A 14,794-nucleotide genomic window follows, 5' to 3' on the forward strand; every position below is an offset into this window, starting at 1 on the left:
ATTGAACTGAACTGAACTGAAATCAGTTGAACTGAAATGAACTGAACTGAACTGAATTGAATTTAATTGAACTGAATTGAACTGAATTTAATTTAATTTAATTTAAATGAATTGAATTGAAATGAATTGAATGGGAAAACATCAACACTAACTCCCTGCCGCGGTGTGCCAGGACGCCCGTTGATGGTGCCATCTTCCTTGGCAAAGTCCTCGGTGTGGCAGACTCGTCGTCTGGCGTCGGTCATCAGGCGGTGGGTGGATGCGTAGGAGAAGGCGAGCCAGCGGAAGACGTGGTCGTCTGGGGTGGGGGTCTGCTCCCTGGATACACCCTGGGAACGGGTCCTGTCGTAGGGGAAGGTCACCACCAACTCCCCTCCCTGGAGGTTACCACCCAGGACGAACGGGATCTTCTCCATCCAGGAGACCAGCGCACGCGTCTCTGCTGCTACCTGAGGAGAGGAGAACGAGAGGAGAGGAGAAGAGAAGAGAGGAGAAGAGAAGAGAAAAGGAAAGGGACGGGAGGAAAGAGGAGAAAGGAGAGGAGAGAGGAAAGGAGAGGGGAGAAGTGAGGAGGAAAACCCGAAGTCCTCTATCTGTCATAGTGACAGGATGAGAACCAGAAGTCCTCTGTCATGGAGTCATAGTGGCAGAATGAGAACCAGAAGTCCTCTATCTGTCATAGTGACAGAATGAGAACCAGAAGTCCCCTATCAGTCATAGTGACACGATGAGAACCAGGAGTCCTCTATCTGTCATAGTGACAGAATGAGAACCAGAAGTCCCCTATCTGTCATAGTGACACGATGAGAACCAGAAGTCCTCTATCTGTCATAGTGACAGGATGAGAACCAGGAGTCCTCTATCTGTCATAGTGACAGAATGAGAACCAGAAGTCCCCTATCTGTCATAGTGACACGATGAGAACCAGGAGTCCTCTATCTGTCATAGTGACAGGATGAGAACCAGAAGTCCTCTATCTGTCATGGAGTCATAGTGACAGGATGAGAACCAGAAGTTCTCTATCTGTCATGGAGTCATAGTGACAGGATGAGAACCAGAAGTCCTCTATCTGTCATGGTGAGAGGATGAGAACCAGAAGTCCTCTATCTGTCATGGTGACAGGATGAGAACCAGAAGTCCTCTATCTGTCATGGTGACAGGATGAGAACCAGAAGTCCTCTATCTGTCATAGTGACAGGATGAGAACCAGGAGTCCTCTATCTGTCATAGTGACAGAATGAGAACCAGAAGTCCTCTATCTGTCATGGAGTCATAGTGACATGATGAGAACCAGAAGTCCTCTATCTGTCATGGAGTCATAGTGACAGGATGAGAACCAGAAGTCCTCTATCTGTCATAGTGACAGGATGAGAACCAGAAGTCCTCTATCTGTCATGGAGTCATAGTGACAGGATGAGAACCAGAAGTCCTCTATCTGTCATAGTGACAGGATGAGAACCAGAAGTCCTCTATCTGTCATGGAGTCATAGTGACAGGATGAGAACCAGAAGTCCTCTATCTGTCATAGTGACAGGATGAGAACCAGAAGTCCTCTATCTGTCATGGAGTCATAGTGACAGGATGAGAACCAGAAGTCCCCTATCTGTCATGGAGTCATAGTGACAGGATGAGAACCAGAAGTCCCCTATCTGTCATGGAGTCATAGTGACAGGATGAGAACCAGAAGTTCCCTATCAACAAACTGTGGGATGCGACGACTAACAAGGAACTTTGTTCAGGTGCTCAGTTTTTGGCCCAGAGAGTGGCTCGAATCTGGCTGCAAGTTTCCGTTAAGGAGGGTGGTGACTTCGCTAGTCTCATTTGTATCTTTTCTCATTTTTCTTTTTTAGTTCTGGATGTCTGAGATTCCCCTATCAATGTCTTTCGAAAACTCCTCAGAATCTTGTGTGGCATTTACTGACCGTGGAGTTCTTGGACTGATACCATTCGGGAATGGGCACATGGTGGTTGAGCATCTTCCTGGGGATCCATTTCTTTGTTTCAGCCTCCCACAGGATGGAGTTGAGGTCAGGGAAGTTATGGTGGATGTCTACTCCGTCCTGACTCCACCGACCCAGGGACCAGCCACTCAGCTCTGAACCCTGAGGGACAACGGGAGAGTGACACATGGTGACACGTGAGAGCAGATAATTAAGACATGAGGTCCCCAATTGGTTTTAAATTAATTAAGGATAACAAGTTATCATTTTTGAAATGAAACTATACTATATATATATATATTCACATAACAAATAATTGATTAAAACACAATGTTTTGCAATGAAGGTCTACAGTAGCCTCAGCAGTACTCTGTAGGGTAGCGCCACAGTGTAGCCGGAGGACAGCTAGCTTCGGTCCTCCTCTAGGTACATTGACTTCAATACAAAACCTAGGAGGCTCATGGTTCTCACCCCCTTCCATAGACTTACACAGTAATTATGACAACTTCTGGAGGATGCCCTCCACCAACCTATCAGAGTTTTTGCAGCATGAACGTACATGTTGTCCACCCAATCAAAGGGTCAGAGAATTAATCTAGGACAGAAATAATTTTTACTGGTTGGTAGGTGATCAAATACGTATTGCATGCAATAAAATGCAAATTAATTACCTAAAAATCATACAATGTGATTTTCTGGATTTTTGTTTTAGATTCCCTCTCTCACAGTTGAAGTGTACCTATGATAAAAATTACAGACCTCTACATGCTTTGTAATTAGGAAAACCTGCAAGATCGGCAGTGAATCAAATACTTGTTCTCCCCACTGTATATATACTTAATAAAAATGATGCAGATCATTACGTTGATGGAAGCTACAATCTACCTGCAATATTAAAGCTGCTCAACACCCTAAAGTGAATCCCCCCCCACAAGAAAACAAGTGATTTCACCCTAGATCAGCTAGATGAAGGCAAGAGAGTGCCAGGCAATTGAATGTGTCAATGTCTGTCTTCTTCTCTAATTTCTCTTGACCCTTGATTCATAGTGTAGGTTGTAGCAACCTCATGACGGATATAGGGGAACATTGCAGTATCATGTAGTAGCCTAAACATATCACTGTTACATTGAACTGGGTGAATGGAATATGAGCGACAGTTATCCAATATGCTGTAATAGAAATAAGGAAGGAGTCGCCCTCCTTCATCCTAAACGACACCAGCCGCCACTGGAATCACTGGAGAGGAAGCTTTGACCTTCTGACTTTGAAGAGGAGAATCTTTCATCTGACAATCACATAGGGCTGACAAGCACAAGACCCTCAACACGTGTCCCAGAAGAGTCAGTTGTATCCGTGGTATGTTTCAGTACAGCCTTAAGGATGCAGTCAATATTTGCAATATCAGCTGTGGGGTTTTGGGGGTCTTTCGGACACACACACCTACCACTTCAAGGGCTTTGTCGTACCCGTCGGGGTTGACGGAGGGGAGCAGGTGTATCCTGGTCTCGTGCACCAGGTGACGTATCCGTGGGCTACCCGACAGGTACTCCTGACACATGAACTGCATCAGCAGCAGGAGCAGCTCTCGGCCCAGCACCTCGTTACCATGGGAACCGGCCGTGTAGCGGAACTCTGGTTCACCTGGGAGAGGAGGGAGGGAGGGAGGGAGGGAGGGGAAGAGAGGGAGGGAAACCACATTCACCAAACCACTTGAACCCAGAGAACTTGACTTCTAGGAATGAATCAAGGATAGCGATCCTATCAGAGCCCTTTCTCTGGCCTTACCTGGTTCATGCTCTCCAGGGTTGTCTGAGATCTCAATGGCGTAGAGTTTCTGTCCGCTGTGGCTCTTGCCGATGTTATAGATCCTTGTGATGTTGGGGCACATCTCATTAACCACCTTCATCAGCTGTAGAGCCAGTAGAGAACACCTCATTAACCACCTTCATCAGCTGTAGAGAACACCTCATTAAACCCCTTCATCAGCTGTAGAGAACACCTCATTAATCACCTTCATCAGCTGTAGAGAACACCTCATTAATTAACCACCTTCATCAGCTGTAGAGAACACCTCATTAACCCCCTTTATCAGCTGTAGAGAACACCTCATTAAACACCTTCATCAGCTGTAGAGAACACCTCATTAACCACCTTCATCAGCTGTAGAGAACACCTCATTAACCCCCTTCATCAGCTGTAGAGAACACCTCATTAACCCCCTTCATCAGCTGTAGAGAACACCTCATTAACCCCCTTCATCAGCTGTAGAGAACACCTCATTAACCACCTTCATCAGCTGTAGAGCCAGTAGAGAACACCTCATTAACCACCTTCATCAGCTGTAGAGAACACCTCATTAACCACCTTCATCAGCTGTAGAGAACACCTCATTAACCCCCTTCATCAGCTGTAGAGAACACCTCATTAATCACCTTCATCAGCTGTAGAGAACACCTCATTAATTAACCACCTTCATCAACTGTAGAGAACACCTCATTAACCACCTTCATCAGCTGTAGAGAACACCTCATTAACCCCCTTCATCAGCTGTAGAGAACACCTCATTAACCACCTTCATCAGCTGTAGAGAACACCTCATTAATCACCTTCATCAGCTGAAGAGTCAGTAGAGAACACCTCATAAACCCCCTTCATCAGCTGTAGAGAACACCTCATTAATCACCTTCATCAGCTGTAGAGAACACCTCATTAATTAACCACCTTCATCAGCTGTAGAGCCAGTAGAGAACACCTCATTAATTAACCCCCTTCATCAGCTGTAGAGAACACCTCATTAACCACCTTCATCAGCTGTAGAGAACACCTCATTAATTAACCCCCTTCATCAGCTGTAGAGAACACCTCATTAACCACCTTTATCAGCTGTAGAGCCAGTAGAGAACACCTCATTAATTAACCCCCTTCATCAGCTGTAGAGAACACCTCATTAATCACCTTCATCAGCTGTAGAGAACACCTCATTAATCACCTTCATCAGCTGTAGAGAACACCTCATTAATTAACCACCCTCATCAGCTGTAGAGAACACCTCATTAATTAACCACCCTCATCAGCTGTAGAGAACACCTCATTAATTAACCACCCTCATCAGCTGTAGAGAACATCTCATTAACCACCTTCATCAGCTGTAGAGAACACCTCATTAACCACCTTCATCAGCTGTATAGAACACCTCATTAACCACCTTCATCAGCTGTAGAGAACACCTCATTAATCACCTTCATCAGCTGTAGAGAACACCTCATTAACCCCCTTCATCAGCTGTAGAGCCAGTAGAGAACACCTCATTAACCACCTTCATCAGCTGTAGAGAACACCTCATTAATCACCTTCATCAGCTGTAGAGAACACCTCATTAACCCCCTTCATCAGCTGTAGAGAACACCTCATTAACCACCTTCATCAGCTGTAGAGAACACCTCATTAACCACCTTCATCAGCTGTAGAGAACACCTCATTAACCCCCTTCATCAGCTGTAGAGCCAGTAGAGAACACCTCATTAATCACCTTCATCAGCTGTAGAGCCAGTAGAGAACACTTCATTAACCCCCTTCATCAGCTGTAGAGAACACTCATTAATCACCTTCATCAGCTGTAGAGAACACCTCATTAATCACCTTCATCAGCTGTAGAGAACACCTCATTAACCCCCTTCATCAGCTGTAGAGCCAGTAGAGAACATCTCATTAACCCCCTTCATCAGCTGTAGAGAACACCTCATTAATCACCTTCATCAGCTGTAGAGAACACCTCATTAACCCCCTTCATCGGCTGTAGAGAACACCTCATTAATCCCCTTCATCAGCTGTAGAGAACACCTCATTAATTAACCACCCTCATCAGCTGTAGAGAACACCTCATTAATCCCCTTCATCAGCTGTAGAGAACACCTCATTAACCCCCTTCATCAGCTGTAGAGAACACCTCATTAACCACCTTCATCAGCTGTAGAGAACACCTCATTAACCCCCTTCATCAGCTGTAGAGCCAGTAGAGAACACCTCATTAACCTCCTTCATCAGCTGTAGAGAACACCTCATTAATCACCTTCATCAGCTGTAGAGCCAGTAGAGAACACCTCATTAACCACCTTCATCAGCTGTAGAGAACACCTCATTAACCCCCTTCATCAGCTGTAGAGCCAGTAGAGAACACCTCATTAACCCCCTTCATCAGCTGTAGAGAACACCTCATTAACCACCTTCATCAGCTGTAGAGAACACCTCATTAACCCCCTTCATCAGCTGTAGAGAACACCTCATTAACCACCTTCATCAGCTGTAGAGAACACCTCATTAACCACCTTCATCAGCTGTAGAGAACACCTCATTAATCACCTTCATCAGCTGTAGAGAACACCTCATTAACCACCTTCATCAGCTGTAGAGAACACCTCATTAACCACCTTCATCAGCTGTAGAGAACACCTCATTAACCACCCTCATCAGCTGTAGAGAACACCTCATTAACCACCTTCATCAGCTGTAGAGAACACCTCATTAACCCCCTTCATCAGCTGTAGAGCCAGTAGAGAACACCTCATTAACCCCCTTCATCAGCTGTAGAGAACACCTCATTAACCACCTTCATCAGCTGTAGATCCAGTAGAGAACACCTCATTAACCCCCTTCATCGGCTGTAGAGCCAGTAGAGAACACCTCATTAAGCCCCTTCATCGGCTGTAGAGCCAGTAGAGAACACCTCATTAACCACCTTCATCAGCTGTAGAGAACACCTCATTAACCACCTTCATCAGCTGTAGATCCAGTAGAGAACACCTCATAAACCCCCTTCATCGGCTGTAGAGCCAGTAGAGAACACCTCATTAACCCCCTTCATCGGCTGTAGAGCCAGTAGAGAACACCTCATTAACCACCTTCATCAGCTGTAGATCCAGTAGAGAACACCTCATTAACCCCCTTCATCGGCTGTAGAGCCAGTAGAGAACACCTCATTAACCCCCTTCATCAGCTGTAGAGAACACCTCATTAACCCCCTTCATCAGCTGTAGAGCCAGTAGAGAACACCTCATTAACCCCCTTCGTCGGCTGTAGAGCCAGTAGAGAACACCTCATTAACCCCCTTCATCAGCTGTAGAGAACACCTCATTAACCCCCTTCGTCGGCTGTAGAGCCAGTAGAGAACACCTCATTAACCCCCTTCATCAGCTGTAGAGAACACCTCATTAACCCCCTTCATCAGCTGTAGAGCCAGTAGAGAACACCTCATTAATCACCTTCATCAGCTGTAGAGCCAGTAGAGAACACCTCATTAACCCCCTTCATCAGCTGTAGAAAAAACCTCATTAACCCCCTTTATCAGCTGTAGAGAACACCTCATTAACCACCTTCATCAGCTGTAGAGAACACCTCATTAACCACCTTCATCAGCTGTAGAGAACACCTCATTAATTAACCACCTTCATCAGCTGTAGAGAACACCTCATTAATCACCTTCATCAGCTGTAGAGAACACCTCATTAATTAACCACCTTCATCAGCTGTAGAGCCAGTAGAGAACACCTCATTAATTAACCACCTTCATCAGCTCTAGAGAACACCTCATTAATTAACCACCCTCATCAGCTGTAGAGAACACCTCATTAATTAACCACCTTCATCAGCTGTAGAGAACACCTCATTAATTAACCACCTTCGTCAGCTGTAGAGAACACCTCATTAATTAACCACCCTCATCAGCATTAATTAACCACCCTCATCAGCTGTAGAGAACACCTCATTAATTAACCACCCTCATCAGCTGTAGAGAACACCTCATTAATTAACCACCTTCATCAGCTGTAGAGAACACCTCATTAATTAACCACCCTCATCAGCTGTAGAGAACACCTCATTAATTAACCACCTTCATGAGCTGTAGAGAACACCTCATTAATTAACCACCTTCATCGGCTGTAGAGCCAGTAGAGAACAAGAGTCCCAGAACTTTCAGTAGGCCTTCCACGTGGCGAAATTGATTTCAGATATGATGTCTCGCTGCTTACTTAGCAGGCTACCACTTTCCTCCCGATTCTGCCCATACCTGGGGCCAACTCTGCCTTGCTAGCAAACGTGACTGCCCTCCCTGAAGCTTCTCACCCCAAGCGAAAGGCTAACTATTCGCCGGCTCTATAAGGGGGACACTAAAGGCTGAGGAGTTAATTCCACACATCCCCCATGAGCTACAACAGCATCACTCCACTGTGATAATGTAATATATTTTTATCATATAACGTATTACCAAATGTTTCATTTTCATAACAACATTCTAATAAAGGACATTGGTACCATTTAAATGTTTATTGGTTTAAATTGGCTCTCTCCAGAGCAAAGCCTGGGTTCCTCCATTTCGCTTACAGTGTCTGCCCAGCATTACTCTGTGATGTAGTGTAGTATCTGCCCAGCATTACTCTGTGGTGTAGTGTAGTATCTGCCCAGCATTACTCTGTGGTGTAGTGTAGTATCTGCCCAGCATTACTCTGTGGTGTAGTGTAGTATCTGCCCAGCATTACTCTGTGGTGTCGTGTAGTATCTGCCCAGCATTACTCTGTGGTGTAGTGTAGTATCTGCCCAGCATTACTCTGTGGTGTAGTGTAATATCTGCCCAGCATTACTCTGTGGTGTAGTGTAGTGTCTGCCCAGCATTACTCTGTGGTGTAGTGTAGTATCTGCCCAGCATTACTCTGTGGTGTAGTGTAATATCTGCCCAGCATTACTCTGTGGTGTAGTGTAGTATCTGCCCAGCATTACTCTGTGGTGTAGTGTAGTATCTGCCCAGCATTACTCTGTGGTGTAGTGTAGTATCTGCCCAGCATTACTCTGTGGTGTAGTGTAATATCTGCCCAGCATTACTCTGTGGTGTAGTGTAGTGTCTGCCCAGCATTACTCTGTGGTGTAGTCTAGTATCTGCCCAGCATTACTCTGTGGTGTAGTGTAGTATCTGCCCAGCATTACTCTGTGGTGTAGTGTAATATCTGCCCAGCATTACTCTGTGGTGTAGTGTAGTGTCTGCCCAGCATTCCTCTGTGGTGTAGTGTAGTGTCTGCCCAGCATTACTCTGTGGTGTAGTGTAATATCTGCCCAGCATTACTCTGTGGTGTAGTGTAGTATCTGCCCAGCATTACTCTGTGGTGTAGTGTCTGCTCAGCATTACTCTGTGGTGTAGTGTAGTGTCTGCCCAGCATTACTATGTGTTGTCGTGTAGTGTCTGCCCAGCATTACTCTGTGTTGTCGTGTAGTGTCTTCCCAGCATTACTCTGTGGTGTACTGTCTGCCCAGCATTACTCTGTGGTGTCGTGTAGTGTCTTCCCAGCATTACTCTGTGGTGTACTGTCTGCTCAGCATTACTCTGTGGTGTAGTGTAGTATCTTCCCAGCATTACTCTGTGGTGTAGTGTCTGCCCAGCATTACTCTGTGGTGTAGTGTAGTGTCTCCCCAGGATTACTCTGTGGTGTAGTGTAGTATCTTCCCAGCATTACTCTGTGGTGTAGTATCTGCACAGCATTACTCTGTGGTGTAGTGTAGTATCTGCCCAGCATTACTCTGTGGTGTAGTGTAGTATCTGCCCAGCATTCCTCTGTGGTGTAGTGTAGTGTCTGCCCAGCATTCCTCTGTGGTGTAGTGTAGTATCTGCCCAGCATTCCTCTGTGGTGTAGTGCAGTATCTGCCCAGCATTACTCTGTGGTGTAGTATCTGCCCAGCATTCCTCTGTGGTGTAGTGTAGTATCTGCCCAGCATTACTCTGTGGTGTAGTATCTGCCCAGCATTCCTCTGTGGTGTGGTGTAGTATCTGCCCAGCATTCCTCTGTGGTGTAGTGTAGTATCTGCCCAGCATTCCTCTGTGGTGTGGTGTAGTATCTGCCCAGCATTCCTCTGTGGTGTGGTGTAGTATCTGCCCAGCATTCCTCTGTGATGTAGTGTAGTGTCTCCCCAGGATTACTCTGTGGTGTAGTGTAGTATCTGCCCAGCATTACTCTGTGATGTAGTGTAGTGTCTGCCCAGCATTACTCTGTGGTGTAGCGTAGTATCTGCCCAGCATTACTCTGTGGTGTGGTGTAGTATCTGCCCAGCATTCCTCTGTGGTGTAGTGTAGTATCTGCCCAGCATTCCTCTGTGGTGTGGTGTAGAATCTGCCCAGCATTCCTCTGTGGTGTAGTGTAGTATCTGCCCAGCATTACTCTGTGGTGTAGTGTAGTATCTGCCCAGCATTACTCTGTTGTGTAGTGTCTGCCCAGCATTACTCTGTGGTGTAGTGTCTGCCCAGCATTACTCTGTGGTGTAGTGTAGTATCTGCCCAGCATTACTCTGTGGTGTAGTGTCTGCCCAGCATTACTCTGTGGTGTGGTGTAGTATCTGCCCAGCATTCCTCTGTGGTGTAGTGTAGTATCTGCCCAGCATTCCTCTGTGGTGTAGTGTAGTATCTGCCCAGCATTACTCTGTGGTGTAGTGTAGTATCTGCCCAGCATTACTCTGTGGTGTAGCGTAGTATCTGCCCAGCATTACTCTGTGGTGTGGTGTAGTATCTGCCCAGCATTCCTCTGTGGTGTAGTGTAGTATCTGCTCAGCATTACTCTGTGGTGTAGTGTAGTATCTGCCCAGCATTCCTCTGTGGTGTAGTGTAGTATCTGCCCAGCATTCCTCTGTGGTGTGGTATCTGCCCAGCATTCCTCTGTGGTGTAGTGTCTGCCCAGCATTACTCTGTGGTGTAGTGTCTGCCCAGCATTACTCTGTGGTGTAGTGTCTGCCCAGCATTACTCTGTGGTGTAGTGTCTGCCCAGCATTACTCTGTGGTGTAGTGTAGTATCTGCCCAGCATTACTCTGTGGTGTAGTGTCTGCTCAGCATTACTCTGTGGTGTCGTGTAGTGTCTGCTCAGCATTACTCTGTGGTGTAGTGTAGTGTCTGCCCAGCATTACTCTGTGTTGTCGTGTAGTGTCTGCCCAGCATTACTCTGTGTTGTCGTGTAATGTCTTCCCAGCATTACTCTGTGGTGTACTGTCTGCCCAGCATTACTCTGTGGTGTCGTGTAGTGTCTTCCCAGCATTACTCTGTGGTGTAGTGTAGTGTCTCCCCAGGATTACTCTGTGGTGTAGTGTAGTATCTGCCCAGCATTACTCTGTGGTGTAGTATCTGCCCAGCATTACTCTGTGGTGTAGTGTAGTATCTGCCCAGCATTACTCTGTGGTGTAGTATCTGCCCAGCATTACTCTGTGGTGTAGTGTAGTATCTGCCCAGCATTACTCTGTGGTGTAGTGTAGTATCTGCCCAGCATTCCTCTGTGGTGTGGTGTAGTATCTGCCCAGCATTCCTCTGTGGTGTAGTGTAGTATCTGCCCAGCATTACTCTGTGGTGTAGTGTAGTGTCTGCCCAGCATTACTCTGTGGTGTAGTGTCTGCCCAGCATTACTCTGTGGTGTAGTGTCTGCCCAGCATTACTCTGTGGTGTAGTGTAGTATCTGCCCAGCATTACTCTGTGGTGTAGTGTCTGCCCAGCATTACTCTATGGTGTGGTGTAGTATCTGCCCAGCATTCCTCTGTGGTGTAGTGTAGTATCTGCCCAGCATTCCTCTGTGGTGTAGTGTAGTATCTGCCCAGCATTACTCTGTGGTGTAGTGTAGTATCTGCCCAGCATTACTCTGTGGTGTAGTGTAGTATCTGCCCAGCATTCCTCTGTGGTGTAGTGTAGTATCTGCCCAGCATTACTCTGTGGTGTAGCATAGTTTCTGCCCAGCATTACTCTGTGGTGTAGTGTAGTATCTGCCCAGCATTCCTCTACTTACATGCCTCATCTCTTTGTAGCTGTGATGTCTGAAGTCCAGGTTGTCTGTGGTTGTGATCTCGTTCCGTCTGTGGTAATAGTTCTGTGAGTCTGACAACAAACACATCCCATATCAAGTCATTGAACAAATCACTATATCGACAACAGTCTCAACTGAAGAGCTAGATAGGTCTGACATTGATCAATGGGTTACAGTCACGATGCCACAAAATGGAGGTTGGTGTCGCCTGAATTGGGGAGGACAGGCATGTGGAAATGACTGGAGTGGAATTAGTGGAATGGTATCAAATACATTAAAAAAAAACATGGTTTCCCTGTGTTTGATGCCGTTCCATTGGCTCCGGTCCAGACATTATTATGAGCCGTCCCTCCCTCAGCAGCCTCCACTGGTTTCCATGGTTTCCCTGTGTTTGATGCCGTTCCATTGGCTCCGTTCCAGACATTATTATGAGCCGTCCTTCCCCCAGCAGCCTCCACTGGTTTCCATGGTTTCCACCTGTCAGATGCCATTCCATTGGTTCCGGTCCAGACATTATTATGAGCTCTCCTCCCCTCACCAGCCTCCACTGGTTTCCATGGTTTCCCTGTGTTTGATGCCGTTCCATTGGCTCCGGTCCAGACATTATTATGAGCCGTCCCTCCCTCAGCAGCCTCCACTGGTTTCCATGGTTTCCCTGTGTTTGATGCCGTTCCATTGGCTCCGTTCCAGACATTATTATGAGCCGTCCTTCCCCCAGCAGCCTCCACTGGTTTCCATGGTTTCCACCTGTCAGATGCCATTCCATTGGCTCCGGTCCAGACATTATTATGAGCTCTCCTCCCCTCACCAGCCTCCACTGGTTTCCATGGTTTCCCTGTGTTTGATGCCGTTCCATTGGCTCCGGTCCAGACATTATTATGAGCCGTCCTCCCCTCAGCAGCCTCCACTGGTTTCCATGGTTTCCCTGTGTTTGATGCCGTTCCATTGGCTCCGGTCCAGACATTATTATGAGCCGTCCTCCCCTCACCAGCCTCCTGTGGTACATTCCCCTGTAAAGACTGGGTTTAGTTTGTTGTGTTGTGCATCACCAGGGGGAAACTACCTGCCCTCCAGGACACCTACACCACCCGATGTTACAGGAAGGCCATAAAGATCATCAAGGACAACCACCATCCGAGCCACTGCCTGTTCACCCCGCTATCATCCAGAAGGCGAGGTCAGTACAGGTGCATCAAAGCTGGGACCGAGAGACTGAAAAACAGCTTCTATCTCAAGGCCATCAGACTGTTAAACAGCCACCACTAACATTGAGTGGCTGCTGCCAACACACTGACACTGACTCAACTCCAGCCACTTTAAGAATGGGAATTGATGGGAAATGATCTAAATATATCACTAGCCACTTTAAACAATGCTACCTTATATAATGTTACTTACCCTACATTATTCATCTCATATGCATACGTATATACTGTACTCTATATCATCGACTGCATCCTTATGTAATACATGTATCACTAGCCACTTTAACTATGCCACTTCGTTTACATACTCATCTCATATGTATATACTGTACTCGATACCATCTACTGTATGCTCCCTATGCTGCTCTGTACCATCACTCATTCATATATCCTTATGTACATATTCTTTATCCCTTTACACTTGTGTGTATAAGGTAGTAGTTGTGGAATTGTTAGTTAGATTACTTGTTGGTTATTACTGCATTGTCGGAACTAGAAGCACAAGCATTTCGCTACACTCGCATTAACATCTGCTAACCATGTGTATGTGACAAATAAAATTGGACTTGATTTGATTTGATTTATACTCCCCTGTAAAGACTGGGTTTAGTTTGTTGTGTGGCAATGCTTATGTCCTGGTTCTGGAAGTACATTACGTGACGCAAAGTAGACTGAGCATTGCTAGCTACCTACACTGTTCAGACCACGGAAAAGGACCTATCTTTTTAATATTGTTTTCGGGGGCGCCCCCAAAGTAAAAAAAAAAAATGTTTGTAAAACTTGTTGAGAGCTCTCAAGTGTTTTAGCTTTACTATCTTAGGCTTTAGGGTATATAAATTAGTATTTGGTAGCATTGCCTTTAAATTGTTTATCTTGGGTCAATCGTTTCTGGTAGTCTTCCATAAGTTTCCCACAATAAGTTGGGTGAATTTTGGTCCATTCCTCCTGACAGAGCTGGTGTAACTGAGTCAGGTTTGTAGGCCTCCTTGCTCACACACACTTTTTCAGTTCTGCACACAAATGTTCTATAGGATTGAGGTCTGGGCTTTGTGATGGCCACTCCAATACCTTGACTTTGTTGTCCTTAAGCCATTTTGCCACAACTTTGAAATACATCCACAGGTACACCTCCAATTGACTGAAATTATGTCAATTAGCCTATCAGAAGCTTCTAAAGCCATGACAACATTTTCTGGAATTTTCCAAGCTGTTTAAAGGCACAATTTAGTGTATGTAAACTTCTGACCCACTGGAATTGTGATACAGTGAATTATAAGTGAAATAATCTGTCTGTAAACAATTGTTGGAAAAATGACTTGTGTCATGCACAAAGTAGATGTCCTCACGAACTTGCCAAAACTATAGTTTGTTAACAAGAACGTTGTGGAGTGGTTGAAAAGTTTTAATGACTGTCTTCCCCCTGTACTGTTCATGGTCTTATTGTATATCTTCCCCCTGTACTGTTCATGGTCTTATTGTATATCTTCCCCCTGTATTGTTCATGGTCTTATTGTATATCTTCCCCCTGTATTGTTCATGGTCTTATTGTATATCTTCCCCCTGTACTGTTCATGGTCTTATTGTATATCTTCCCCCTGTATTGTTCATGGTCTTATTGTATATCTTCCCCCTGTACTGTTCATGGTCTTATTGTATATCTTCCCCCTGTACTGTTCATGGTCTTATTGAATATCTTCCCCCTGTACTGTTCATGGTCTTATTGTATATCTTCCCCCTGTATTGTTCATGGTCTTATTGTATATCTTCCCCTGTACTGTTCATGGTCTTATTGTATATCTTCCCCTGTATTGTTCATGGTCTTATTGTATATCT

At 45.7% G+C, this 14,794-nt stretch overlaps 1 pseudogene; it reads right to left on the reverse strand.

The window, feature by feature from the left end:
• Nucleotides 1-14,794, reverse strand: part of LOC135511827 (inactive carboxypeptidase-like protein X2) — a 142,260-nt pseudogene that overhangs the window by 26,063 nt on the left and 101,403 nt on the right.

The sequence above is a fragment of the Oncorhynchus masou genome, chromosome 24 (genome assembly GCF_036934945.1).
Source record: "Oncorhynchus masou masou isolate Uvic2021 chromosome 24, UVic_Omas_1.1, whole genome shotgun sequence".
Taxonomy (NCBI): domain Eukaryota; kingdom Metazoa; phylum Chordata; class Actinopteri; order Salmoniformes; family Salmonidae; genus Oncorhynchus; species Oncorhynchus masou.